The sequence below is a fragment of the Protopterus annectens genome, chromosome 3.part0 (genome assembly GCF_019279795.1).
Source record: "Protopterus annectens isolate FY-2018-M chromosome 3.part0, PAN1.0, whole genome shotgun sequence".
Classification (NCBI taxonomy): Eukaryota; Metazoa; Chordata; order Ceratodontiformes; family Protopteridae; genus Protopterus; species Protopterus annectens.
In genome coordinates this window covers 1,097,192,114-1,097,219,926 of record NC_056731.1, presented here as the reverse complement: position 1 = coordinate 1,097,219,926, position 27,813 = coordinate 1,097,192,114, and the positions used below count along the sequence as shown (strand labels likewise).

The following is a 27,813-nucleotide window of genomic DNA, read 5'->3' as shown; positions in this document are numbered from 1 at the left end:
CAAGGAGCAGCTGCAGCTACTTTCCGAGTTCAGTTAGCTGCCATTTCAGATTTCCGTGTGGGAGAAATGGGTTCCAATATCATCCCATAGGTTATGCAAGGCTTTCTTAAAAGGTACTACCCTATTAAGACCTCCAATAAGAGAACCTCTTCCCACCTGGAATCTAAATTTAGTTTTAGACACTCTGATTCTTCCTTCCAAGTCAGAAATTTGAGCAGACAAGAAGCAGATGGTTCGAAGGAAGACCCGTTTTTTGGTTGCAATTACTTCAGCTAAAAGGGTCTCAGAATTACAGGCTTTATCTATTCATACCCCTTACTTGATATTCCATAAAGATCGGGTTTATCTCAGAAACAACCCCTCTTTCTTACCCAGGTATGTTCTTACTACAATCTGAATCTATCCACAGAGCTTCCTGTGTTCTTCCCCAATCATGGCAACAAGGCAGTGTGTAAGCTACATCAATTGGATGTTCGTAGACAGTTACATTTCTATTTACACAGGACCAAGGAATTTAGAAAATCTGATCAGTTGTTCATATCCTTTACGGACAATAAAAGGTTGTGCAGTCTCAAAGGTGACTTTATCAAAGTGGCTTTCAGACACTATAAAACATGTCTACGAATTGCATAAACAAACACTTCCAGGGAAAATTAAAGGGCACTCAAGGGCCTTGTCTACTTCTCTTGCCTTTCAAGCCAGATTGCCTTTGGATTCGATCTGTGCAGCAGCTACTTGGGCTAATCCTCATACCTTTATCACTTATTACAAAGTAGATGTAGCCTCCCGGAACAGGGCATCCTTTGGTTCCATGGTCCTGAAGAGTTGTTTCCAGTGAGCCACCCAAAAACCAGGTGCTGGGGATGGTGTCCCAAACAGCAAGAATGAAGGCGAGATATGGACAACATAAAGAAGTTATGTACTCACCATAACATTCCATGTTTGTTGTCCTTGATCTCGCCTTCCTTGCTTCCGTCCCTTCCTCCCTCCTTCCCCCTTACTGGAGGATCGAGAGGAATCCCTTGTTTAATTGGCTGTACTGGCTGGGTTTCCTTTATACCATACCTTATGGTTAGTCTCAGTCTACTACTATTACTATTGTGGAGGGATCACACCTTTATTTGTAGGTGCCATCAGATATGTAAAGTAGTGTATATCTCTTGTCTATTTATATGGTCTAGTGTTGGGTTATCACAAATGAGATCTGGGTAACTACCGCTAGTCATGCTGGGATAGGGGCTAGCCTCGAGCCAGTAAAAGCTCTCGAGCTATAGTATACAGCCGAGTCCGAGCAGTGGATCAGCTCCGAACCCAAACAACAAGAAGGAAGGTGAGATCATGGACAACAAACATGGAATGTTGTGGTGAGTACATAACTTCTTTTTACAAGTGGATATACCTCATTCTACATGAATTCATCTTAGATGTTCATCGTGCATACAGCTGCAGTAATCACAGATGGGTTTTCTGCCGTCAGGCGGGTCCTCGGTCGGCCGAATTCCAAAGTCTAGGTCCGGCGTCGGTTGTCGTCACTTTTTTTCCTGACGTCAGTGCGACAGGGGTATATAAGACACAGCCGACGCCATATTCTTCAGTCTTTTTTGTCGCGCGGTGCCCGAAGCAGAAGCAGTTTGCAAGTGCCGGTCGGCCATCTTCTGAAATTACGAATAATTGGAAACCGAAGTCTTCTTTAAAGCTAAGTACCCCATTGGGGAAACTTTTCTTGCCTCAGACCGATGTCAGACAAAGTTAACAATTGTATTTCTTGTGGGAAGCAAATACCGCATAAGGATTTCCATTCCCTCTGCATACCTTGTTTAGGCCCAGACCACGACGTCTCGGCCTGTCGCTTTTGCGCTACTTTCAATAAACGCACTATTAAGCGTCGGGCGGAGTTTGCCCAGCACTGTTTTGGTAAAACCTTAGATTATAAAATGTCGTCGGATACTCCGACTACCGTTTTGTCCAAAAAAACGCAAGGACAAAGACTGACACGCGAGGCCCGCGGTCTCCACCGACACCACGCCAAAACCGGCTACACGTGGTCCGGTTCTCAGCAAGGCGCCTACGCAGCTCCTGACTACCGACGACACTTCTTTGGCGGTGTCCTCTGTAACCGAGACCGCAGGTACCTCTGCCCATACCCAGACTACAACCACCGAAGCCACTGTGAGTGTTGAGCCTCCTAATGTGGATAGGTCCACTTCCACCCATGGTGTTTTTAGACCCTCATCTTCCTTCTCCATTAAGGCCTTTACTAAGTCCAAATCAGCCATGCATCCCAAGAGGCCCGTTGCACAGGGCCAATCTCCAGGCCCCATGCCTAAAATGCAGATGCTAAAAATGGCTGAGGATTTAATTACTCTTATCAGGGGTTCCCAGCCCCCTCCAGACAAGAGACCCCGAGTGGAGGAAGCTTCTCCCTCTTCTGACCAGGATTCCATTTTTTCAGAACATTCTGATGAAGAGGAACACTCGTACTCCCCTTTTGAAAATTCGGATGCTGAGCAGTCCATTCCTTCTGTATCTCCCCCAGAGGATTTCTCTTTTGGGGAAACCTTGCACACCTTGAGGGAACACTTCCATCGGGAAGGCCAAGACTTTTCTGATTCCAAGAAAAGACTTAGGGAATTTCTTTTGTTACCTCAGCACAGACCTCTGGCGATACCTCCTGTCTTGGACATACTTGATGATGTTTACTCGGAGGCTTGCCTAAATCCGGATACCCTGCCTCCTGCCCCAGTCAAGCCTGATAGGTACTACAGAGTTCCTACCTCTCACCAATTTCTTTACAAAAGCCATAATGCTGACCCTGAAACCATTTCTCAAGGCCCCAAGGGAATGAAGGCCTCTACTGCTAAGAATCCACTACCTTCGAAGAGAGTCTAGATCCTTAGAAAGGTGGGGAAAAAGGTATATACCTCGCCACCCTAGCCATGAGGGCCTTAAATTGTCAATTCCATATGCTTAAATATCAGCAGTTTCTGTTATCACAATTAAGAAATAAAATGTCTCAACCTGAACAACCAGATTTGAAGGAGTTGCAGGATATGATGCATAGTGCAGAACAAGTGGGTAAACACACCTTACAATGTGGCTATGATGCCCTAGAGGCCTCAAGTAGAGCTGCTGTGACAGGATCAGTCATTCGTAGACATGCCTGGCTTAGAGAACAAACCTTGCCTGACCATGTTAAAGCTAAGCTACTAGATGCTCCTTTACAAAAGGATGTACTATTTGGTACTAATGCTGAGGAGATACTACGGAAAATGGAAGAAAAAGCTAAATCTATGCAAACTGTCAAAGCTTTTCTACAGGTTCAACCACCACGTTTTAGCAGAAATTGGCCTGCAAAGAACTGGTCCTTTCCAGCCACGGACAAGCCACAAAGAGGTAGATACAGGCGCACAAGGGGCAGAGGACAACCTCAAGGATCATATAGAGGCAGACAATGGCAAACTCCAGCAACAAGAGGTGGCTAAGACAGTGCACAGCAATACAAGAAACAAACCCAATGACTTCCCCCTTTCCATGCCAAGCAAGTCTCAGCTGGCAGCACCCTTGGGAGGAAAGCTGGCATTATTTACAAGAAATTGGCATATTATCACAACAGACAAATGGATCCTGGACATTATAAACAGAGGCTACAGATTTCACTTTCACACTCTTCCAAAAATGAGAGGCATGCCGAACCTGCCACACAATCAAAGGGCAGAGGCTCAGATACAAATTTCAAAGCTTATGGCCATGAAAGCTATTCAAGAGGTACCTACTCACGAACAAGGTCAAGGATTTTATTCCAGACTTTTTCTGGTACCAAGGAAAGGAACCGACTGGAGACCCATTTTGGACTTATCCATCCTAAACACATTTCTACTCGTACCAAAATTCAAGATGCTCACATTACAGCAGCTTCTTCCCATGCTGGGCAAGGAGTTTTGGCTGGTGACATTGGACCTCAAGGAGGCATACCTGCATGTCCCAATCAGACAAAGCTGCAGAAGATACCTCAGATTTCTGGCAGGTTCAATCCACTATCAATTCTCTGCATTGCCCTTTGGCTTATCTACTGCACCCAGAGTATTCACGAAATGCCTGGCATCAGTAATTGCCTACTGCAGACTTCAAGGGATACAAATTTACCCTTATTTGGATGACTGTCTGATCCAAGCGGACAACAAGCACCTACTTCTGGAACATCTGGCTTATGTAACACGGTTATTGAATTCTCTGGGATACACAGTCAACAAGGAGAAATCCAGGCTAACACCATCTCAGAAAATAACTTTCCTGGGTGCCAACTTGGACACAAACACCCAGATGGCCTATCCTACGCCAGAAAAACAAGGGCAACTAACTCATTACTTCAAAATACTAGCAAATTGTACCAGGCTCACTGCAAGGAAAATCCTGCAGGCTCTGGGCTTCATGGCATCTTGCATTCTTCTAATCCCATGTGCAAAGTTGCATATGAGGAAACTGGTACCTAAAAAACCTATGGTCTCAACACAGCCACAGTTTGGAAACAATAATACCAATAATTCCATGTTTGCAAAAGGAATTTCTATGGTGGGCCCAAGCATGCCAAACAAACACAGGTCTTCCATTCTGCAAGCCTCAAGCAAATCAAGTCATCACAACAGACGCCTCAGACTACGCCTGGGGGCGCACATGACAGACAGGTGCATTCAGGGCAAATGGTCCCAAAAGGAAAAACACCTTCACATCAATCAAAAAGAAATGCTAGCAGTGATAAATGCAATTACAATTTTCAAGGACCTCCTGCATCCAGGGCAATTATTGATAAGAACAGACAACACCACAGTAATGTGGTACATAAACAAACAAGGTGGAACACATTCATACCCCCTGTGCAGGCTAGCCATGTCGCTTTGGAACTTGGCTCTGGAATGGCAAATCGAACTTCAAGCACAGTACTTGCCAGGATTGGAAAACATGCTGGCAGACAATCTAAGCAGAAATATGACAGATCCACACGAATGGAAGTTACATCCTCAAGTGTTTACAAAGATAATCCAAGCGTGGGGAAGACCAGACCTAGATCTCTTCGCCTCCCACAGGAACCATCAATTGAAAAAGTTCTGTTCCAAGGACTTTTCATCCAAAGGCCTGGAGAGTGGACGCCCTTTCTTTCAGTTGGGCAACATGGACAGTTTATGCTTTCCCACCTTTGCCTCTTCTGCCCAAGGTGCTCTTGAAAGCAAGAGCAGACAGACCGAAGATGATACTGATTGCTCCAGACTGGCCAAGACAACACTGGTACCCACTCCTGAGGAGCCTAACATGTACTCCTCCCTGGACCCTACCTCTAATGCCTCTTCTACTGACTCAGCACAGCTACAAAACTCTTCACAGTCAGCTGAAAACTCTCAATCTGGCTGCATGGAAAATTCCTTAACACCACAACAGACCCTACTCTCCAAAGAGGTGCAGGATGTCATTTTGGAGGCCAGAAGGCCATCTACTAGAAAGGCTTACTCTGCAAAATGGAAACGTTTTTGCGCTTGGAATGAGAAAAAAGGCCAGGATCCTAGAAAACTGAATTTGCCTCAGATATTACAGTATCTAACTGAGCTGTTGAACAGTGGACTTTCATTTTCCTCCATCAAAATTCATGCCTCAGCCATTTCTGCAGAATACAACACTGATCCACCCTTTTTCTCTCACCCACTTTTAAGACAAGTTCCTCAGAGGAGCTAAGAATATAAGGCCTCCAAGGAAACAACCAATACCAGCCTGGGATCTTAACTACATTCTAGAAAAATTAACATTACCTCCCTTTGAACCAGCTGCCTCTACGGATTTGCAATATTTGTCCTGGAAAACAGCCTTCCTTCTGGCCATTACCTCAGCTCGTAGGGTTTCGGAACTACAAGCCCTCATGGCTGTGCAGCCCTTTCTCATCTTCCATCAGGACAGGGTTTCCCTACGAACCAACCCTTCATTTATGCCTAAGGGTAGTATCCAGGGTAGCTTTAAATCAGGCCATACACTTACCTACATTTTACCCCAATCCTCAAAACAAAGGGGAAAGGCTGCTACATTCCTTAGACATCCATAGACAGCTACGTTACTATTTGGACAGAACACAGCCCTTCAGGAAATCAGAACAACTTTTTGTGTCTTATGCTGTAGGAGCTCAAGGGAAGCCAATTTCCAAACAGACAATTTCAAAATGGGTAGGCCATTGCATACGGTTTTGTTACTCCTTTCATGGCAAAACTGTTCCTACAGGCATCAGATCCCACTCCACAAGGGCCACAGCTACCTCTACAGCCTTCCTCAGAGGAGTCCCTACCAAAGATATTTTGGAGGCAGCCACTTGGAGTTCTGTGCATACCTTCACAAAACACTACCCACCTGCCTTTATATTCCAAAACTAGAGCAGGCTTTGCCACTGCTGTGTTGCAGGGCATTCTGGCTGCACCCAGTTCCACCTAGTGCCTACCACCCTGTGCGTAGCTTTGGGATTCTACCCATCTGTGATTACTGCAGCTGTATGCACGATGAACATAGTACAGTTTTGTATCTACCATAAATGTAGATGTTAGAGTGCTAATACAGCTGCAGTACAGGTTTCCCTCCCTCCTTCCCCTCTTGGTAAAGGCCTAGTGGCTAACACCTCCTCATACAACCTAATTTGGGTTATCCTTCTATGGTGTATTTGCTTGCAACTACTGATTTTTGATTATATTGCATTGCTTGACTATATATATATATATATATATATATATATATATATATATATATATAATTTATGTATTGCCTTCCTTCTGGGGGCACCTGACATCTGGGGCAAGAAAGACTGACGAATATGGCGTCGGCTGTGTCTTGTATACCACTGTCGCACTGACGTCAGGAAAGAAAGCGACGACAACCGACGCCGGACCTAGACTTTGGAATTCGGCCGACCGAGGACCCGCCTGACGGCAGAAAACCCATCTGTGATTACTGCAGCTGTATTAGCACTCGAACATCTACATTTATGGTAGGTACAAAACTGTACTTTTGCCAGCCTTGGAGGATGTGTTTAATGCCATCTGTAATGATCAAGACCCTCAACCTAAAAAGGCAGATAGACTTTGTAAATAAAGTACCTCAAACTAAGACATTTTTGTTTTCTAATCTTAGATCAGACCTAGCTGCTCTCTCTACCTCCTCACCAGCAAAAAACAGACTGTTTGTCAGTACCAACCTCTCCCCTGTGGGCAAAGAAGACAAGGTAATGGATTTATTTGGTAAGAGCATTTTCTCTTCTTTGACTTTAGCTTATAGAATTCTTAACTACCAGGCATATATGTGGAAGTTCATTCTGTTAAGTGCAGACAGTTTGCGGGATTACTCTACCATACTTCCTTAAAGAATTGCTTCCTTCTGAACCCTGTTTCTAATCTTTTTCAAGTACCATAACACACTTTGAAAGCTGTGCATGATTGTGCAGATACAGGGCCACTGCTGCAGTTTTGAGGAGGTATGCCTGGATATGTAACCAAACATTTGCTGATGAAGTTTGTCTGAAATTTCGAATTCTGTTTTAGATGGGGTGGTTTTGTTTGGCCCTTTGCTGTTCAGGTCCTCAACTGATTTGATGAAAAACTTAGGTTAATTCTGTGAATGTCTTAAGATTTTTCTAGCCGCACTTTGCACATATCACAAATCATCTTTTGTTTTTTAAAAGCTAAACAAGCAATCCATGCCATCTCAAGGGAAAAACAGCAAGGCACAAGAAAAAAAAAGAGAGATTGCAGGAGAGGAACAAGAAGAACAAGGATATTTTTCTAAAAAAGGAAGTCTAATACTTCAGAATGTGTACTAGCATTCTGCCCCCATCCTCTCCCCTCCTGCCCTAATCTGTCTCAAAACTGGCTCTTCTCATTCCCCATTGGCAGCAGATTGTTTCAGACTCCCTGGTGCTAAAATTGGGTTAGAGTTAACACTGCAAATAATACCTTCATTCATTGGAATTCCTCTCAATCCACCAAACCAGAGTTGTTTCCTCAAGTTCTTCAGGATTTACTCAACCTAGGAGTACCAGAATGAGTGTCTTTAGATCAAATGGCCAAAGACTTCTAATCCAAAATGTTTGTTTCCAGAGAAAGAACATGTGTAGAAACCAGTTCTAGAGTTTTCTTTTTTCAGTCCATATGTAAAGGTACCAAAATTGAATTGCCGATCCTTCAAATTGTTACCATTTATTCCTCCTTTGAGTTTCATGGTAACGTTAGACATAAAGGATGGTTATGACATCCCCATACCCTCAGTCTTCAAGAGGTTTCCCTGACTTTGTGTACCTGGGTCACATTAGATGTCCATCATATTGATTACTGCTGCTGTAATCTAAGCTATGTAGATTATATTCTGCTAAGGATATAACAGCTGGCAAGCTTCAGGGCATCTTCCACTCTCTCCAACTGTTAGCTTGAGCTGACCTGAATAAAAGACAGGTTTGAGCACCAAGTCCTTAAAAGCTTCCCTATTGCTGAAGAGAGTGCTGCTGTACAGGCTTTCTAGGATCGATGGTCAGCGTACACTAATGTTCTTCATAGTCAATGTTGCAGTACTAATCTTTCTGTCGTCCTGTCTTGTAGAAGCCCACAACCATCCCAATATCCAGAGTCTTGGCTTCGTCCTGAGCCAATGGATGCTCTGTGACAGACATCCGGGTATAAGAAAGGCATCAGGTGCCATCTTCAGTTCTTTCTAGCTGTGCAGTCCAGTGCCTTTCACATGTGTTTTGTACACTTAGTCTTTTGGTCTGCTCGTTTTTTCAGAGTTACTCTGCTTCCAGACAGATGGGTACCCCGTTTGGGGAAATTTCTTCTCCAGTTAATGTTCAAAAAGATTAATAACTGTTTCTCCTATGGGAAACAAATCCTGTATAAAGATTTTCACTCATTTTGCTTGGATCCACAGCACAACGTCTCTACTCTAATTGTGATAAGTTCCAGAGAAACCTCACATTCTTTTTTCTGAGGCTTCTCTGACTCCAACCAAAAGAACAAGAGAATTAGCTTTCAAAGAGGCGGAAGATTGGAAGATGAGGAAGAGCACTTTCATTCCAGTCATTTACAACCCCAAACCTGTCCAGACTTGGACTGTAATGATGCTCTTATCAGCTTCCCCTTCTGAACACCTTTTCTTTGGAGATTTATTACATAAAATGAAAGAAGCTTTCAACTGGGAAAGCAGTTCTTCCAGGACAGCTACATTACAGGGAGCCATTAAGCTTACCTTCTCCTAGACCATTGGCTATTCCTGCAGTACCCATTGTACCAGATGATGTTTTTGAGGACATAACCCTACATCCTGACTCCTTACCACTCGAGCCTAGGAAACCAGACAGATTTTAAGGTTGCTTGACTCGCACAAGCATTTCTAAAAAAAATCCCAAAGCTGATCCCTTTGTTGTCTCCAGTGAATCTACTGAAGGGGATGTTCATCGTGCATACAGCTGCAGTCATAGCAGATGGGTTTTCCTGCCGTCAGGCGGGTCCTCAGTCGGCCGAATTCCAAAGTCTAGGTCCGGCGTCGGATGTCGTCGCTTCTTCCCTGACGTCAGTGCGACAGGGGTATAAAAGAGCCAGCCGACACCATTTTCTTCAGTCTTTCTTGCCGCGCGGTGCCCGAAGCAGAAGCAGTTCGTAAGTGCCGGTCGGCCAGCTCCTGAGAATACGAATATTTTTCAACCGAAGTCTTCTTGAAAGCTAAGTACCCCGTTGGGGAAACTTTTCTTGCCTCAGACTGATGTCAGACAAAGTTAATAATTGCATTTCATGTGGGAAGCAAATACCGCATAAGGATTTTCATTCCCTCTGCATTCCTTGCTTAGGCCCAGACCACAACGTCTCGGCCTGTCGTTTTTGTGCTACATTCAACAGACGCACTATTAAGCGTCGGGTGGAGTTCGCCCAACACTATTTTGGCAAAAAGTTTAATTACATTATGTCGTCGGATGCTCCGACTCCAGTTTTGAGTAAAAGACGCAAAGATAAGGACCGACATACGAGATCCGCGACTTCTACTGACACCACGCTAAAGCCGACTACAGGTGCTCCGGTTCTCAGCGAGGCGCCTACGCAGCCCCTGACTACCGATGACACTTCATTGGCGGTGTCTTCTGTGCCCGAAATCGCAAGCTCTTCGGCCCACACCCCGACTACAGATACCGAAGCCTCTCTTGGCGGGGAAACTCAGAGTTTAGATAGGCCTGCCACCTCTCAAGGTGTCTTCAGGCCGCCTTCTTTTTCCATCAAGGCTTTCACTAAGTCTAAAGCAGCCATGCATACTAAAAGACAAGCTCCACAGGGTCCCTCTCAAGGCCCCATGCCTAAAAAGCAGATGCTCAAAATGGCTGAAGATTTGATTACTCTTATCAGGGGTTCCCAACCCCCCCCCCCCCCCGGACAAAAGGCCCAGAGTGGAGGAAGAATCCCCTTCCTCGGACCAGGCCTCCATTATTTCAGAACACTCTGAAGACCAGGAACATTCATACTCCCCTTTTGAAGATTCTGATGCAGAGGAGTCCATTCCCTCTGTCCCCCCCCCCCCCTGAGGATTACTCTTTTGTGGAAACCTTACATACCTTGAGGGAACGCTTCCACTGGGAAGGCCAAGAGTACTCAGACTCCAAGAAAAGGCTTAGGGATTTCCTCTTGCTCCCTCAGCACAGGCCTCTGGCTATACCTCCTGTCTTAAGACATACTAGATGATGTGTATTCGGAGGCCTGCCTCAACCCAGATTCTTTACCTCCAGCTCCAGTCAAGCCTGACTGGTATTACCGGGTTCCTGATTCACACCAATTCCTATACAAAAGCCATGCGGCTGACCCAGAAAATATTTCACAGGGTCCCAAGTGAATTAAGGCCTCCACTGCTAAAAATCCATTACCTTCAGAAAGAGATTCCAGAGCTTTAGAAAGGTGGGGGAAAAGGTATACACCTCTGCCACCTTAACCATGAGGGCATTAAACTGTCAGTTCCATATGTTAAAGTACCAACAGTTTCTGTTATCACAGTTGAAAAGCAAAATGTCACAACCTGAACAACCAGACTTGAAGGAGTTGCAGGATTTGTTACATAGTGCAGAGCAAGTGGGTAAACATACCTTGCAATGTGGTTTTTGATGCTTTAGAGGCCTCATGTAGAGCTGATGTTACAGGATCAGTCATACGTAGACATGCTTGGCTCAAAGAGCAAACCTTACCAGATCATGTCAAAGCTAAATTACTAGATGCACCTCTTCAAAAAGATGTATTGTTTTGGTGTTAAAGCTGAGGAGGTATTAAAGAAAATGGAGGAAAAGGCAAAATCAATGCAATCAGTGAAAGATTTCCTACAGGTACAACCTCCACGTTTCAGTAGAAATTGGCCTTCAAAAAATTGGTCCTTTCCAGACACGGACAGACCCCAAAGAGGTAGATACAGGCGGCCGAGGGGTAGAGGGCAATCTCAAGGATCGTTTAGAGGCAGACAATGACAAGCACCTACACCAAGAGGTGGTGAGGATAGTTCACAGCCATTCAGAAAGCAGAACCAATGACTTTCCCCTTTGCATGCCAAGCAAGGCTCAAATGGCAGCACCTTTAGGCGGAAAACTGGCATTATTTTCGAAAAATTGGCATATTGTCACAAAAGACAAATGGATCCTGGACATTATAGACAGAGGCTACAGATTCCACTTTCACACCCTTCCAAAAATGAGAGGCATGCCAAACCTGTCACTCAATCAAAGGGCAGAGGCACAAAAACAAATTTCAGATCTCATGGACATGAAAGCTATTCAAGAGGTACCTGCACAAGAACAGGGTCAAGGTTTTTATTCCAGACTATTCCTGGTACCAAGGAAGGGCAAAGATTGAAGACCTATTTTGGACCTATCCATCCTAAACACATTTTTACTCGTGCCAAAATTCAAGATGCTCACATTACAGCAGCTTCTTCCCATGCTGGGCAAGGAGTCTTGGCTGGTAACATTGGACCTCAAGGAGGCATACCTGCATGTCCCAATCAGGCAAGATTGCAGAAGATACCTCAGATTTCTTGCAGGTTCAACCCATTATCAATTCTCTGCATTGCCCTTTGGCTTATCTACTGCGCCCAGAGTGTTCACGAAATGCTTGGCATCAGTAATTGCTTACTGCAGACTTCAAGGGATACAAATATACCCATATTTGGATGACTGCCTGATCCAAGCGGACAGCAAGCACATACTTCTGAAACATCTGGCGTTTGTAATAATGTTGTTGAACTCTCTGGGATACACAGTCAACAAAAAGAAATCAAGGCTAATACCCTCTCAAACAATCATTTTCCTGGGTGCCAGCTTGAATACAAATACCCAGATGGCCTACCTCACGCCAGAGAAACAAGGGCAACTAAACCAATACTTCAGAAAACTGGCAACTTTCACCAGGCTAACTGCAAGGAAAATCCTGCAGGCTCTGGGATTCATGGCATCTTGCATCCTGCTTCCTGCTAATCCCATGTGCAAAGCTGCATATGAGGAAACTTCAGTGGTACCCAAAAAAAAACTATGGTCTCAACACAGCCACAGTTTGGAAACAATGATACCACTGATTCCATGTCTTCAAAAGGAATTTCTGTGGTGGGCTCAAGCATGCCAAAGAAACACAGGTCTCCCATTTGGCAAGCCTCAAGTAAATCAAGTCATCACAACAGACGCCTCGGATTACGCCTGGGGGGCACACATGACAGATCGCTGCATTCAGGGCAAATGGTCCCAAAAAGAAAAGCACCTACACATCAATCAAAAGGAAATGCTAGCAGTAATAAATGCTATTATGGCTTTCAAAGACCTGCTGCATCCAGGCCAGCTATTGATAAGGACAGACAACACCACAGTAATGTGGTACATAAACGGGGAGGAACCCATTCATACCCCCTATGCAGGCTAGCCATGTCTGTTTGGAAGATGGCTCTGGAACTACAAATCGAACTTCAAGCACAGTACCTGCCAGGCAAGGAAACCACGCTGGCAGACAACCTAAGCAGAAATATGACAGATCCACACGAATGGCAGTTGCATCCTCAAGTTTTTACAGAAATAATTCAAGCATGGGGAAGGCCAGACATAGATCTCTTTGCCTCCCACACAAATCACCAATTGACAAAATTCTGCTCAAGGACCTTTCATCCACAGGCCTGGAAAGTGGACGCACTCTTTCAGTTGGACAACAATGTCAGTTTATGCCTTTCCACCTCTTCCTCTGCTGCCCAAAGATGTCCTTCATGGATGCATCTGCAGTCATAACAAGTGGGTTGTCCTGTCGTCAGGCAGCCCTGCAGTCGGCCGGATTCCAAAGTCCGGGTCTGGCTTCGGCTGATGTCGCACTCCACCCGACGTCATCTCTGTTGGTCTTCGGGTATAAAAGCATCAGCCGACGCCATTTTCCTCAGTCTTTCTTGCCGCGTGGCGCCCGAAGCAGAAGCTGTTCGCAAGTGCCGGTCGGTCGGATCCAGCGATTACTTCTACCGAATACTACTTCGAAGACTTCTAAAGCTAAGTACCCCGTTGGGGACTCTTTCTTGCCTCAGCCGATGTCAGAAAAAGTTAACAATTGTTTAACCTGTGGGAAACAAATACCTCATAAAGATTTCCACTCTTACTGTCTGCCTTGTTTAGGCCCAGCCCACGACGTAGCAGCCTGTTCGGCCTGTGCCTCTTTCATCCGACGAACGCTTAGGCGTCGGTCGGAGTTTGCAGAACAGTTTTGGTTCTGATTTTGCGTACATTATGCCGCCGGATCCTCCGACTACCCCAAAAACGCAAAGATAAAGACCGACACTGGGTCCGCGGTTTCGGCGAAACCACGGTAAAGCAAACAGCGACTGTCTCTGTTTCGCTGAAACCGAGAAAACTGCTCAAAGTACAGCTGAACCTATTCTTACAACTGAGGCCCCTGCTACAACTCTTGAATCGACCTCAGAAATTTTACCCACTACGGTGGTTGACTTATCAGACACCATCCCTTGGATGTCTCTACCCCAGCACGTGGTGCTGCTAGGCCTCCAGCTGCTATGTCCATTAAGGCCTTCGCCAGGGCTAAAGCAGCCAAGACTACTAAATCAGTGCCTGTTAAACTCCCCACATCCAGGCCCCCTTCTAGTTCTCAAATGCTTTCTTTGGCAGAAGATTTAATTTCTTTAATTAGAGGATCTCAATCTCACCCAGACAGGGCCTCTCAGCCCCCAGAGAAGAGACTTAGGGCAGAGCCCCCTGAGCCAGTGTCTTCTGATGATTCTGCTGCTGAATCAGACATAACTGACCAGCCTGAGGCTCCCTTCTCCAATTTTGAAGATTCTGATGCTGAAGAATCCATTCCAGCTGCTTCCCCACCAGAAGAATTCTCCTTTGCGGAAACCTTGCATGCCATGCGAGAACAGTTCCAATGGCAGCAACAGGATTTTTCAGACTCCAGAAAAAGACTTAGGACTTTTCTGCACCTCCCACAGCACAGGCCCTTAGCTATACCTCCTGTTCTCTCTGTGGTGGATGATGCTTTCAATGATGTTTGCTCCGCTCCAGATTCTTTACCCCCAGCCCCTGCCAAACCAGACAGATTTTACAGGGTGCCAGGTACTCATCACCACCTTTACAAGGCCCCACTTGCAGACCCAGAAACTATATCCCAGGGTCCCAAGGCAGTAGCCATGACCACAGCTAAAAACCCTATTCCTTCTGAAAGGGAAGCAAGGTCACTAGACAGATGGGGTAAAAAGGTCTACACTTCAGCTACTCTCTCAGCTAGAGCTTTAAACTGTCAATTTCACATGATACAATACCAAGAGTTTATGCTTGATCAGTTAACTAAAAAACTAACCACTGATGAATCTCTTGATAAGAAATATGTATTAGAGATGGTAAATAACATACAACAGGTTAGCAACCATTCCTTAAAATGTGGCTATGATGCACTGGAGGCTTCATTTAGATCAGCCATGACAGGCACAGTGATAAGAAGGCATGCATGGCTAAAGGAACAAGCTTTACCGGATCATGTTAAAGCTAAGTTGCTGGATGCTCCTATGGACAAGACAAGTTTGTTTGGTACACCTGCCCAGCAGGTTATGAAGAAAATGGAAGAAAAGGCAAAATCTGTTCAAACTGTTAAAGATTTCTTGCAGGTTCAACCCCAAGGTTTAGCAGGAACTGGCCTGCCAAAATTGGTCCTTTCCTGACTCCACAAAATTTCAAAGGGGCAGGAATAGGTGTTCCAGAGGCAGAAACCAATCCAGAGGAGTTGCCTACAGAGGACGACAGTGGCAAGGTAACAACAGAGGCACAGACACAGCCACTGCCACTACATCAGCACAACCACAGTGACTTAATCCTAAATCCGCCTACCAGGGAACAAATAGCAGCAGGAAGTTAACCTTATTTTCAAAGAACTGGCACTACATAACAAAAGACAAGTGGATTTTACAAACCATAGATCAAGGTTACGGTTTCACTTCCACACTTTACCAGTCAAAGAGGAATGCCAAATCTACCTCCAAATCAAAAACAGAGGCTCTACGCCAGATAATGGAGTTAGCAAACATGAGAGCTGTGGAAAGAGTGCCAACAGCAGAACAAGGAAAGGGTTCTACTCCAGACTATTCCTAGTTCCAAGAAAGGAAAAAGTTGGAGACCAATTCTCGACCTGTCCACCTTAAATACATACATCATTGTCCCAAAATTCAAAATGCTGACCCTACAGCAACTTCTTCCCATGCTGGACAAGGAGTCTTGGCTGGTAACTCTAGATCTCAAGGAGGCATACCTGCACGTCCCCATTCGACCAATCTGCAGAAGATACCTCAGATTTCTTGCAGGATCAGAGCACTATCAATTCTCAGCATTGCCCTTTGGCTTATCTACTGCCCAGAGTATTCACAAAATGCCTGGCATCAGTAATCGCCCATTGCAGACTACAGGGAATTCAAATTTACCCATACCTGGACGACTGCCTGCTACAAGGGGACAACAAAAGCAAGCTGACAACAGATTTACAAAGGGTCATTTACTTGCTACAAGGACTGGGATACACAGTCAATTTACAAAAGTCAAGGCTGATACCATCCCAAACAAGGACATTCTTGGGCGCGGATGTGGACACAGTACAACAAATGGCATTCCTGACTACAGAAAAACAAAAGAACTTCCTCTTTACTTCTTGGCACTAACAAAACTGAACAAGTTAACAGCAAGAAAAGTTCTGCAGGCCTTGGGCTTCATGGCATCATGCATAATCTTGGTCCCATTTGCCAGACTACATATGAGGAAACTACAGTGGTACCTAAAGAATTTATGGTCCCAACACAGACACAGTCTAGAAACAGAAATCCCACTAATTCCATGCTTAAAACAGGAGTTCCTATGGTGGGCTCAGGCATGCCAGTCAAACCCAGGCCTACCCTTTCGCAGATGTCAACCAAGCCAGACCATCACAACAGACGCTTCAGACCTAGGATGGCGGGCCCACATGCTGGACAAATGCGTGCAAGGATTGTGGACACAGGATCAACTTCACCTGCACATCAATCTAAAAGAAATGCTGGCAGTAAAACTGGCAATCCAAAAGTTCAACCCATTTCTCAAAGAGGGCCAGTTGATGATAAGGACAGACAACACCACAGTCATGTGGTACATCAACAAACAGGGAGGCACTCATTCATACCCCGTATGCAGAATGACCTTGGAGCTGTGGACCCTGGCACTCAGCTACAACATTCAGTTACAGGCAATATTTGTACCGGGAAAGACAATACTCTAGCAGACATATTAAGCAGAACCACTTCGGGTGCCCACGAATGGAAGCTGCACCCGGACATCTTCAAGACCATCTCGAAGAAATGGGGAATGCCACAGATAGACCTATTCGCATCACCTCTCAATCACCAGCTCAAAAAATTCTGCACAAGGACATTCCACCCACTAGCATGGAAAGTGGACTCACTCTCCTTCAACTGGAAAGGCCTAACGGCATATGCATTCCCACCTCATCCTTTGATACACAAGGTACTACTAAAAATCAAGGAAGAACGTCCAAGGATAATCCTGATAGCTCCAAACTGGCCAAGACAACACTGGTACCCACTACTGAAGAGCATGTCTCGGAACAATATGTGGCCAATACCCCTGATGCCTTTGATGTTAACTCAGAACAACTACAGCATCATACATCCAAACCTAAAAACGCTGCAACTGACTGCATGGAACATCACATAGCAGCAGCTAATCCAGAACCTTCCCAAAGAGTTAAAGACATTATTCTGGAAGCACGCAGACCTTCAACAAGAAGGAACTCTGCTGGAAAATGGAAAAGGTTTGTCATTTGGAGTACGGAAAGAGGAAAAGATGTGTCAAACATAGATATGCCTAACATTCTGGAGTATCTGGCCGAACTTCTTCATTCAGGCCTGTCCTACTCCTCCATCAAGATACATGCATCAGCTATTTCAGCAGAATACAGCTTTGATCCACCTGTTTTTTCGCACCCTTTGCTCAGGCAGTTCCTCAGAGGAATCAAGAATGTAAAACCTCCAAGGAAACCACCATTACCAGCTTGGGATTTAAACTTTGTGCTAGAAAAGTTGACACTATCACCCTTTGAACCAGCAGCAACAGCAGACCTACAACACCTGTCATGGAAAACTGCTTTCCTACTGGCAATTACTTCAGCAAGGAGGGTTTCAGAACTACAGGCCTTAATGGCAGTGCAACCCTTCCTAATCTTCCACCAAGATAGTGTCCATGAGGACTAATCCTACATTTATGCCCAAGGTGGTATCCAGAGTGTCTTTAAACCAGGCAATCCACCTACCTACCTTCTTTCCCAACCCACAAAACAGAGGGGAAAGAATACTGCATACCTTGGATGTACATAGACAGCTACGCTACTACTTGGACAGAACAAAAAATAGCAGAAAGACTGACCAACTTTTGTAGCCTATGCAACAGGAAGGGAAGGAAAAGCTATTTCCAAACAGACAATCTCCAAATGGATAGGAAATTGCATACGATACTGTTACTCCTTCCATGGAAAACCAATTCCACAGAACATAAGACCTCATTCTACAAGGGCAACAGCCACTACCACAGCCTTCTTACGAGGAGTGGCAACCAAAGACATTATTGAGGCGGCTACTTGGACCTCCGTGCATACATTTGCCAAGCATTATAATTTGCCTCTATATTCCAGATCCCGAGCAGGGTTTGCCACTGCTGTACTGCAAGGGATCCTAAACACACCATAATCTACTTTTATCCTCCTCCCCTAGTTGGCTATGGTATTCTACCCACTTGTTATGACTGCAGATGCATCCATGAAGGACATAGTACAGTTTTGTACCTACCATAAATGTAGATGTCCGAACTGGATAGCATCTGCAGTCAGGATTACCCTCCCTCCTTCCCCTCTGTGGTACTCCTAGGGTGTTTACCCTCCTAATAGCTAGCTGTTGGGGGGGGAGTCTTTTATGGTGTATTTGTTTGTATATATGTATATATATGCTTATTGCTGTGTTGACCTCTATCTATTTGGAAACATTGGCATCTATCCAAATTTTTAGCCTGCAAGAGGGCTACTGGCATCTGGGGCAAGAAACACTGAGGAAAATGGCGTCGGCTGATGCTTTTATACCCGAAGACCAACAGAGATGACGTCGGGTGGAGTGCGACATCAGCCGAAGCCGGACCCGGACTTTGGAATCCGGCCGACTGCAGGGCTGCCTGACGACAGGACAACCCACTTGTTATGACTGCAGATGCTATCCAGTTCGGACATCTACATTTATGGTAGGTACAAAACTGTACTTTCTATTAAAAACCAGAGCAGACAGACCAAAGATGATTCTCATTGCTCCAGACTGGCCAAGACAACACTGGTACCCACTCCTGAGGAGCCTGACGCATTCCCCACCATGGATCCTGCCTCTAATGCCTCTTCTACTGACTCAGCACAACTTCAAAACTCTTCACAGTCAGCTGAAAACACTCAATCTAGCCGAATGGAAGATTCCTTAAATTCACAACAGACCCTACTCTCCAAGGAGGTGCAGGATGTCATTTTGGAGGCCAGAAGGCTTTCTACTAGAAAAGCCTACTCCGCAAAATGGAAACGGTTGTGTGCCTGGAATCAGAAAAAGGGTCAGAATCCTGGAATACTGAATTTACCTCAAATATTACTGTACCTAGCTGAGATGCTAAGCAGTGGACTTTCATTCTCCTCCATCAAAATCCATGCCTCAGCCATTTCTGCAGAATACAACACTGTTCTTCCTTTATTCACTCATCCCCTGTTAAGACAGTTCCTCAGAGGGGCTAAGAATATAAAACCCCCCAGGAAACAACCAGTACCTGCTTGGGACCTCAGTTTCATTCTAGAAAAACTGACCTTGCCTCCTTTTGAGCCAGCTGCTTCAACAGAACTGTAATATTTGTCCTGGAAAACAGCCTTCCTTCTGGCTATCACCTCAGCTCGTAGGGTTTCGGAACTACAAGCTCTCATGGCTGTGCAGCCTTTCATCATTTTCCATCAGGACAGAGTTTCCTTACGAACCAATCCTTCCTTTATGCCAAAGGTAGTATCCAGGGTAGCCTTGAATCAGGCTATCCACTTACCCACCTTTTACCCTAATCCTCAAAACAAAGGGGAAGAGGACTACTACATTCCTTGGACATTCGCAGACAGCTACGTTATTATTTGGACAGAACAAAGCCTTTCAGAAAATCAGATCAACTCTTTGTGTCCTATGCTACAGGAGCTCAAGGGAAGCCTATTTCCAAACAGACAATCTCAAAATGGATAGCCCACTGCATACGCTTTTGTTACTCTTTTCATAGTAAAACTGTACCTGCAGGCATCAGATCTCACTCCACAAGGGCCACAGCTACCTCTGCAGCTTTCCTCAGGGGGGTTCCTACCAAAGATATTTTGGAAGCAGCCACTTGGAGTTCTGTACATACCTTCTCCAAGCACTGTCACCTACCATTATACTCCAAATCTAGAGCAGGCTTTGCCACTGCAGTCTTGCAGGGCATCCTGGCTCCTCCTAGTTCCACCTAGTGCCTACCACCCCTTTTTTAGCTTTGGGATTCTACCCATCTGTTATGACTGCAGCTGTATGCACGATGAACATAGTACAGTTTTGTACCTACCATAAATGTAGTTGTTCGAGTGCTAATACAGCTGCAGTCCAGATTTCCCTCCCTCCTTCTCCTTTTGGGATAGGCCTAATGACTAACACCTCCTCATACAACCTGATTGGGGTATTCTTTTATGGTGTATTTGCTTGCAACTACTGTTTTTTGATTATATTGCATTGCATTTTTACATAAATTTATGTATTGCCTTCCTTCTGGGGGCACCTGACATCTGGGGCAAGAAAAACTGAAGAAAATGGTGTCGGCTGGTTCTTTTATACCCCTGTCGCACTGACGTCAGGGAAGGAGCGACGACATCTGACGCCGGACCTAGACTTTGGAATTCGGCCGAGGACCCGCCTGACGGCAGGAAAACCCATCTGTTATGACTGCAGCTGTATTAGCACTCGAACATCTACATTTATGGTAGGTACAAAACTGTACTTTCCCATAGGTCCATCCGGGCATCCTTTATCTAATGACAGGGAGAATACACTACTGGATAGGTTTGGCAAGAAAGCTTGTACCTCTGCAACTCTAGCAGTAAGAGCTGCAAATTGCTAATTCCGTATGATAGACTACTTTGAATCACTTCAAAATAAAATGATAGCAGAACTCAATTCCATGCCAGATAGAACCTTGTACAAGGAGGTGCAGGACATGGCCAGAGAAGCTTTATGAGTAGCTAGACACTTCTTGAAATGTGGATACGATACCTTAGATGCTTCTTGCAGAGCAGCTGCCACAGGTTTAGTTATCCGCTGACATGCATGGGTTATAACTCAGCCACTGTCAGATCAAGTAAAAGCAGAATTAGTGGATGGCCCCACAAGAAAGAGTTCCTTTTTGGACCTCCAGCTGAACATGTCTTCAAGAAATACAGAAAAGGCAAGCAAATTAAAACTATCAAAGAATTCTGTTTGCCTCTAACCCAGAGGTACAGTAGAAACTACCCCTGTAAACCATGATCCTTTCAACCCAGACCGGACAGAGGGAGGCCTCCCAGTGGAAAAAGTCCCAAGCAGTTCAGAAGAAGGCAAACAGAACAGCTACAGAGATCAGGTGCCGTCAAAGTGCATGCCCAGTACAGAGAAGTGCTGTGACTGTGTGCACCCCACCTCCCTACTGGACCCCTGGCAGGAAGGCTTTCCCTCTCCTTATACCAGTGGAATGCCATCACAGGGGATCAGTGGGTGCTTTATCCAATTTAAGGGAATCCTGGCCCTCATCTTCTTGAGCATACCAAGACCTCCAAAGGAAGAAGAAAACATCTCATCCTTAATTACCAAAGATTTACTTCAGCAAGGGTCCATACAGCCAGTAGCCCTAGGTCAAGAGGGAAAAGGCTTTAATTTAAAAATCTTCATGTTCCAAGAAAAGAGGGAACCTGGAGACCTATCTAAAGAAAATGCTAGCAGACTTACTAGCCATAAAAGTTTTTCTGACAGCATTACAGCCAGTAGCCCAACGTCAAGAGGGAAAAGGCTTTAATTTACAGATCTCCATGTCCCAAGAAAAGAGGGAACCTGGAGACCTATCTAAAGAAAATGCTAGCAGACTTCCTAGCCGTAAATGTTTTTCTGACGGCATTTAAGGCCAGACAGTATCACAGTCGTGATACATAAACAAACAAGGGGGTGCTTGTCTTACCCACTGTGCAGCCTTGCCAGAAAGATCTGGATGTTAGCCCAAGACTTGAGGTTACTCTTGTAGCATCGTATATTCCAGGCTACAGAAGTCTTCTTGCAGATTCCCTATGCAGGGACCCACTAGATCCAAACAAATTGATGTTGAAAAGGGAAATCTTTCTGGATCTCACCAGTATGTGGAGGGGGGGGTCCCATCTGTAGACCTTTTTGCCTCTTTCTACAACAAACTACTTCTAAGTTTCTTGGACAGAATACAACAGGAGGGAGCATGGGAAAATAGATGCCTTCTCCTTTGTATGGACCCAGCTGTTAATGTATGCCTTGGCCCATTAACCTTGATTCTAAGGTTACTTAGAAAGATCAGGACTGATAGGCCCAACATGGTACTGGTAGCCCCCTTCTGGCCCAGGTGACATTGGTTTTCTTTCTACTCCTCACCTTTAGCGAGGGGAGGTTTTGCATCCTCCCAAAGGACGTAGAGCGTCTCAGCCAGATCAGGAGTTTGGTATTCCACCCCAAACTGGCATCTTTCAGTCTAGCTGCCTAGAGGATTGAGTGATGACTCTCACCTTGAAGCATTACCCAAAAGAGGTGTTTTCTATTTTAAAGGAGGTAAGACAGCCTAACACCATAAAATCATATATGGCAAAATGGAAGAGATTTTCCACTTGGTGTCACGGCCGACACACTATCCCAGCTCAGTTAGAAATCAGTTAATTTCTGCCTTGCCTATCACACCTATTTGACCAGAGACTTTCTTATTACAGCGTAAAGGTTCAAGCTTCTGCTGTCTCAGCTTGCTTGCAGATTACTCCACCACTCTTCTCTCACCCTCATATGAAACTGTTTCTAAAAGGGGTAATTCACTAGAGACATCCCAGAAAGGACCCCATTCCAGCATGGGATGTAAATTATGTATTGGAAAAACTAACCCTGCCCTCTTTGAGCCGTCTGCTACTGTGCCTTTCAAGTTGCTCATTAAGAAGACCGCCTTTTTTTATAGCTGTCACTTCAGCTGGAAGAGTGTCTGAACTGCAAGCTCTCACTTGTATAGAGCTGTTCACTGGCTTTCAAAGGAACAGGATAACCCTCAGAACAAACCCATCATTCATGACAAAATTAGTTTCAGAACTCACGCTTAACGTGGTTATCCACCTGCCAAACTTCTTCCCAGGCCCACATAAAAAAGTGAAAACATTCCTCCACTCCCTGGATGTACACAGACAAATCGGGTACTACTTGGACAGAACTAAGGCTACGGACAGGGTAGACCAGTTTTTGGTATCCTTTACAGAGGGAAAACAGGACAAGCCTATCTCAAAGCAAACCATTTCTAAATGGATTGCAGACTACATCAGCTTCTGTTGCATGCACCATGGAAAGCCTCTATCTGGCCACATTAGAGCCCATTCCACCAGGCATGAGGGAACTACCACTGTTTTCCTCAAAGGAGCTCCCACTCAAACTATCCTTGAAGCAGCCACTTAGACTTCTGTTTACACCTTTACTATAAACACTATCTTAGGACAGGTTTCCAGGGCTGGGGAAGGGTTCGCTTCCGCCATCCTACAAAATATTTCCTAAACTTTCAATAATTTTCCTCCACCCTCAGAGTAGCTTTAGTAGCCTTGTCAAAGATTGATACTGCAGTGTTAACTTCAAAGAACGTAGTATAGTTGTGTCCAGCTGTCCCTAATTGTAGATGTTTGAGTAGATCATTGTTGCAGTACATATTCCCTTCCCACCCATCTACTTCTCACCTGTGTAGGGGCCATCTCTTGTTTCTCCTTCGCATATAATTCCTGTGGCTCCATCCCATCTATACTTAGCATTTCCTTCTCCTTTACATTCTCAGCAAAGACCAGACAGCTGTGGAGGTTATGTTGGCCTCCGGCATCAAACTGTTTTCCTTATCTTAGAAAGACCTGAAGATGGCACCGATGGATGCCCTTCTCATACCCTAACATCTGGATGTCGGTCATTGAGTGTCCCTGTGCTTGGGATGATGCTAAGAATCTGGAAAGTGTGATAGTCGCAGGCTTCTGCACGGCAGGAAGACCCAAGCATTAGTACTACAACATTGATTTACTCATACGTCTACAATTATGTTAAATAGGACACAATTGTACTTTCCATTGCTGTGCAGATAATTTTCCTTTGGAGAAAAGTCTTCCATGTAGTATATTTATTGTTAAAAGTTACTTTCCTGATGAGGAAAGTATTTCTTAAACTAGGAATTTGTTTTTGTTGAATGTCACATGATTTGTTCTTTTAAACAGGAGCAAATTTTTGTTTCTGGCAGTTTGAAAGTTATTTAAAATATTCTAAAACATTTTTTTCCTGTGGAGAAACTGTTTAAATTACTTTTGGGGGGCTGGTAAAGTGTATGAGTGCTTTACTGTGTCAGGAAAAAGTTACTTTTAAATATTTTTTATATTTTACTGGCTTGTGCTGCTTAGCTTCCCTGAGAAAGAAGCACCATTTTTGGTTTAACCAAGGAATAAACTGCTAGTCCCACAATTGTTGCCTTCCTGCCACAAAAATAAAGTTTCTTTTTGTGGCAGAAAAAGGCAGCATTTTCCACCATGGCAGGCTAGTAATTTTTCTTTAGATGCAGGTGGGTGACTCTGCTTTTGCCAGAGGTGGTTCCTGAGATCACTCATCTTTTCCCTAAATATTTCTGGTTGTTATCCATACAGTCACTATGTAATTGGAGGTAGGCATGTCCTCTGTGAATGTTGAGGTCCCTTTACTGGGCAAGGGAGAACCATTCTTGTCAGACTTGGGAGAAGGGACAGGATAGGTGCAGCTGCTTAGCCAGAATGTTGTTTACATCCCTGGGGGAAGCTCTTGCTACCATTAGTAAACCTGTCTGCACAATCTTTCCAGTCAAAATGAAACAGAAAACTACACCTGTATCTTCTGTTGCACCAGTTTCACTGGACTGGAGTAGTTTAATAGGTCTTTCTCAAGGTCTTGTACAGGCTATTGACACTTCTTATAAGGTGGCTTATGGTAAAAGAAAATGGGATTCCTCTTTTCCTGAAGAAATCCAACAAATTGAATCTATAGGGGAATGTGGTAGGTCAGATGCAGTTTTTCTTTTTTCTCATCAGATTTTTGATTCAGACACTGAGGAGTGCATGGTATCTGAATGTCCCTATGAGAGATTCTCTGAGACTATTACCAGAATATGCTAGTGTTTTCAGTGAGAGAACACTGAAGTTTCTCAGTCCCTCAGAAAATACTATTAACAGTTACAACTGAAATTCCCAGAATATTTACCCATTAAGCATTGCTGTCAGCTTTGGACGATGTGTCTGTTAAAGCCTGTGGATGTTCTTCGTGTTTCACTGTTGCAGTCATCACACTTGGGTTATCCTGACAGGGGTAGCCCTCAGTCGGCCCGAATACCAGAGGCTTAGTATTTCTGCGTCAGTTGCTGTTGCTTCAGGACTGACGTCAAGTTGTCAGTGGTATAAAATCAGGCAGCAGACGCCATTACATCAGTCTTTCTTGCCGAGGAGCCCGAAGCAGAAGTAGTTCACACAAGTGCCGGTTGGCCTCTACCTGAGTTTTCATTTATGATTTGAGTCATCCTGAAGTTTTCTAAAGCTAAGTACCCCGTTGGCGATCATTTTTTCTTGCTCTAACCGATGTCAGAAAAAGTTTACAATTGTCTTGCCTGTGGAAAGCAAATACCACACCGAGATTTTCATTCTTACTGCGTCACCTGTTTAGGCCCAGACCATGACGTATCTTGCTGTCATTTTTGTGCCTTGTTCAACGCCCGAACCATTCGTCGTTGGTCCCTTTTTGTCGTTAAATACTTTAGTCCTCTATCTCCATATTCTGAAATGGCTTCGGTAAGCCATCTGACTGCTGATATTCCGAAAAAACATAAGGATAAAGGCAGAGACAGACCCCACAGGTCCAAAGCTACCAATGATTCTTCCATTAAGCTTGTCGCCATTTCGCCATTACTCAGGCGCTTTTGCAGCGCCTGAGGACAGTTTCAGTGGATTTGCATGCCTGTACCAAGACCTGTTAGGAGTCCGGTATACCACGAGACTCTTCTTCGACTCTGGAACATATGGATGTTTCTACCTTGGATGGGTCCAGAGCCGCTGAGCAAGCACCGGCTTCTGAGGAAGTTCTTCGCACTACCAGTGTTAGACACAAACCGACGACTTCAGTTCTGTCTAAAACTACAGAGTTTCTAAGGCCAAAAGTAAGCGCTACGTCTGGAAAACAGACAACCAAAGTGCATGCATATGCTCCCGTGCCACATCATCAAATGCTTAGAATTGCAGAAGACTTTATTATGCTGATTAGGGGAAGTCAGCCTTCCCCTGCTAAGAGAAAAATAGATCAGTCCCCAGCAGCTTCAACAGAACAAGAGTCCGATGACTCTGAGGGTTCTGATTATGAAGACATGCCCTTATCTGCTTATGAGGATTCAGACTCTCAAAAAGTCCTTTTCAAAAATCCTACTGCTGACCCAGAGGTAATTTCCCAGGGGCCTAAAGGTGTCAAAGCAACTACAGCTAAGAATCCCACCCCTTCGGACAGGGATTCCAGAGCTTTGGACAGATGGGGTAAGAAAGTGTATACCTCTGCAACTCTCGCCAGTAGGGCTTTGAATTGTCAGTTTATCATGCTGAAGTACCAACAGCATATTATGGAACTTATTAATCAAAAAGAAAATAAAGAATTGCAAAAGTTTATGCATTCTGCAATTCAAGTCAGCAAACATACATTGCAGTGTGGCTTTGACACTCTAGAAGCATCTTGCAGGGCAGCAGTCACTGGTTCTGTACTGAGAAGACATGCTTGGCTTAAGGAGCAGACCTTGCCAGACCATGTCAAGTCAAAGTTATTAGGCGCTGCTTTGAACAAGGACAATCTATTTGGCACCAAAGCAGAAGAGGTTCTTAAAAAGATGGAAGAAAAAGCTAAATCTGTGCAGATAGTCAAAGAATTCGTGCAAGTACAGCCTCTTAGATTCAGTAGGGATTGCCCCTCGAAACATTGGTCCTTTCCAGCCCCCTTAAGGCCATCTCAAACTAGACCCAGGAGAAACAGATCCCCCAGACTGCAATCTCAGGGTAGGCAGAGATCTAAGCAATGGAGTGGCTCCACCTCTAAAGCAGGGAGTGCTAAACCATCCCCTTACGGCTAGAATTCCCAATGACTTCTGAACTCCACTCCCCACCTCTGCCCAACTGCTTGTGCCCCTAGGAGGAAAACTTGCCCTTCAATCAAAAAACTGGATTTCCATCACCAAAGACAGATGGGTCCTCAACATTTTATGCCAGGGGTACAAATTTTACTTCCACTCACTGTGAACCCCAAAAGGGTTCAAGAACTTCTTCCAAATCAGTGGGCAGAGGCACAACACCAAGTTCAATCCCTACTCTCTATAAAGGCAGTTCATCATGTTCCTGCGGAACAGATGGGTCAAGGATTCTATTCCATACTTTTCCTGGTACCCAGAAAAGAGGGCACTTGGCACCCAAGCCTAGATCTTTCAATACTCAACATCTTCCTGGTGATACCATAATTCAAAATGCTCACCCTAGAGCAATTTCTACCTATGCTAGCTAAAGATGCCTGGTTAGTCACCCTAGACCTAAAAGAAGCCTATCTGCCCATCCCTATAAGGGAGTCATGCAGGAAATAGCTACAGTTCAGGGCAGGATCTTTGCATTCAGTTCCCTGCACTTCCCTTTGTATTATCCACTGCTCCCAGAGTATTCACAAAATGCCTGGCTCTAGCTATTGCGTACTGCAGACAGAAAAATATTCAAATTTACATGTACTTGGACGACTGCCTGATTCCAGCAGACAGTCAGGAAATGCTGTTGCAGCACCTGACATTTGTAAAAAAAAAACTTCTAACCTAATCAAAACTAGTCCCTAGTCAAAATATTTTATTCCCAGGAGCAAGCTTGGACATAGCATTCCAGATGGCATTCCTCACTCCAGAAAAACAAA

The 27,813-nt window shown here is 44.7% G+C and overlaps 1 protein-coding gene across 5 annotated transcripts in view; it reads left to right on the top strand.

Annotated features, from left to right (window-relative positions):
* Positions 1–27,813, top strand: part of DROSHA (drosha ribonuclease III) — a 3,547,421-nt gene that overhangs the window by 655,647 nt on the left and 2,863,961 nt on the right. The window lies entirely within an intron of this gene.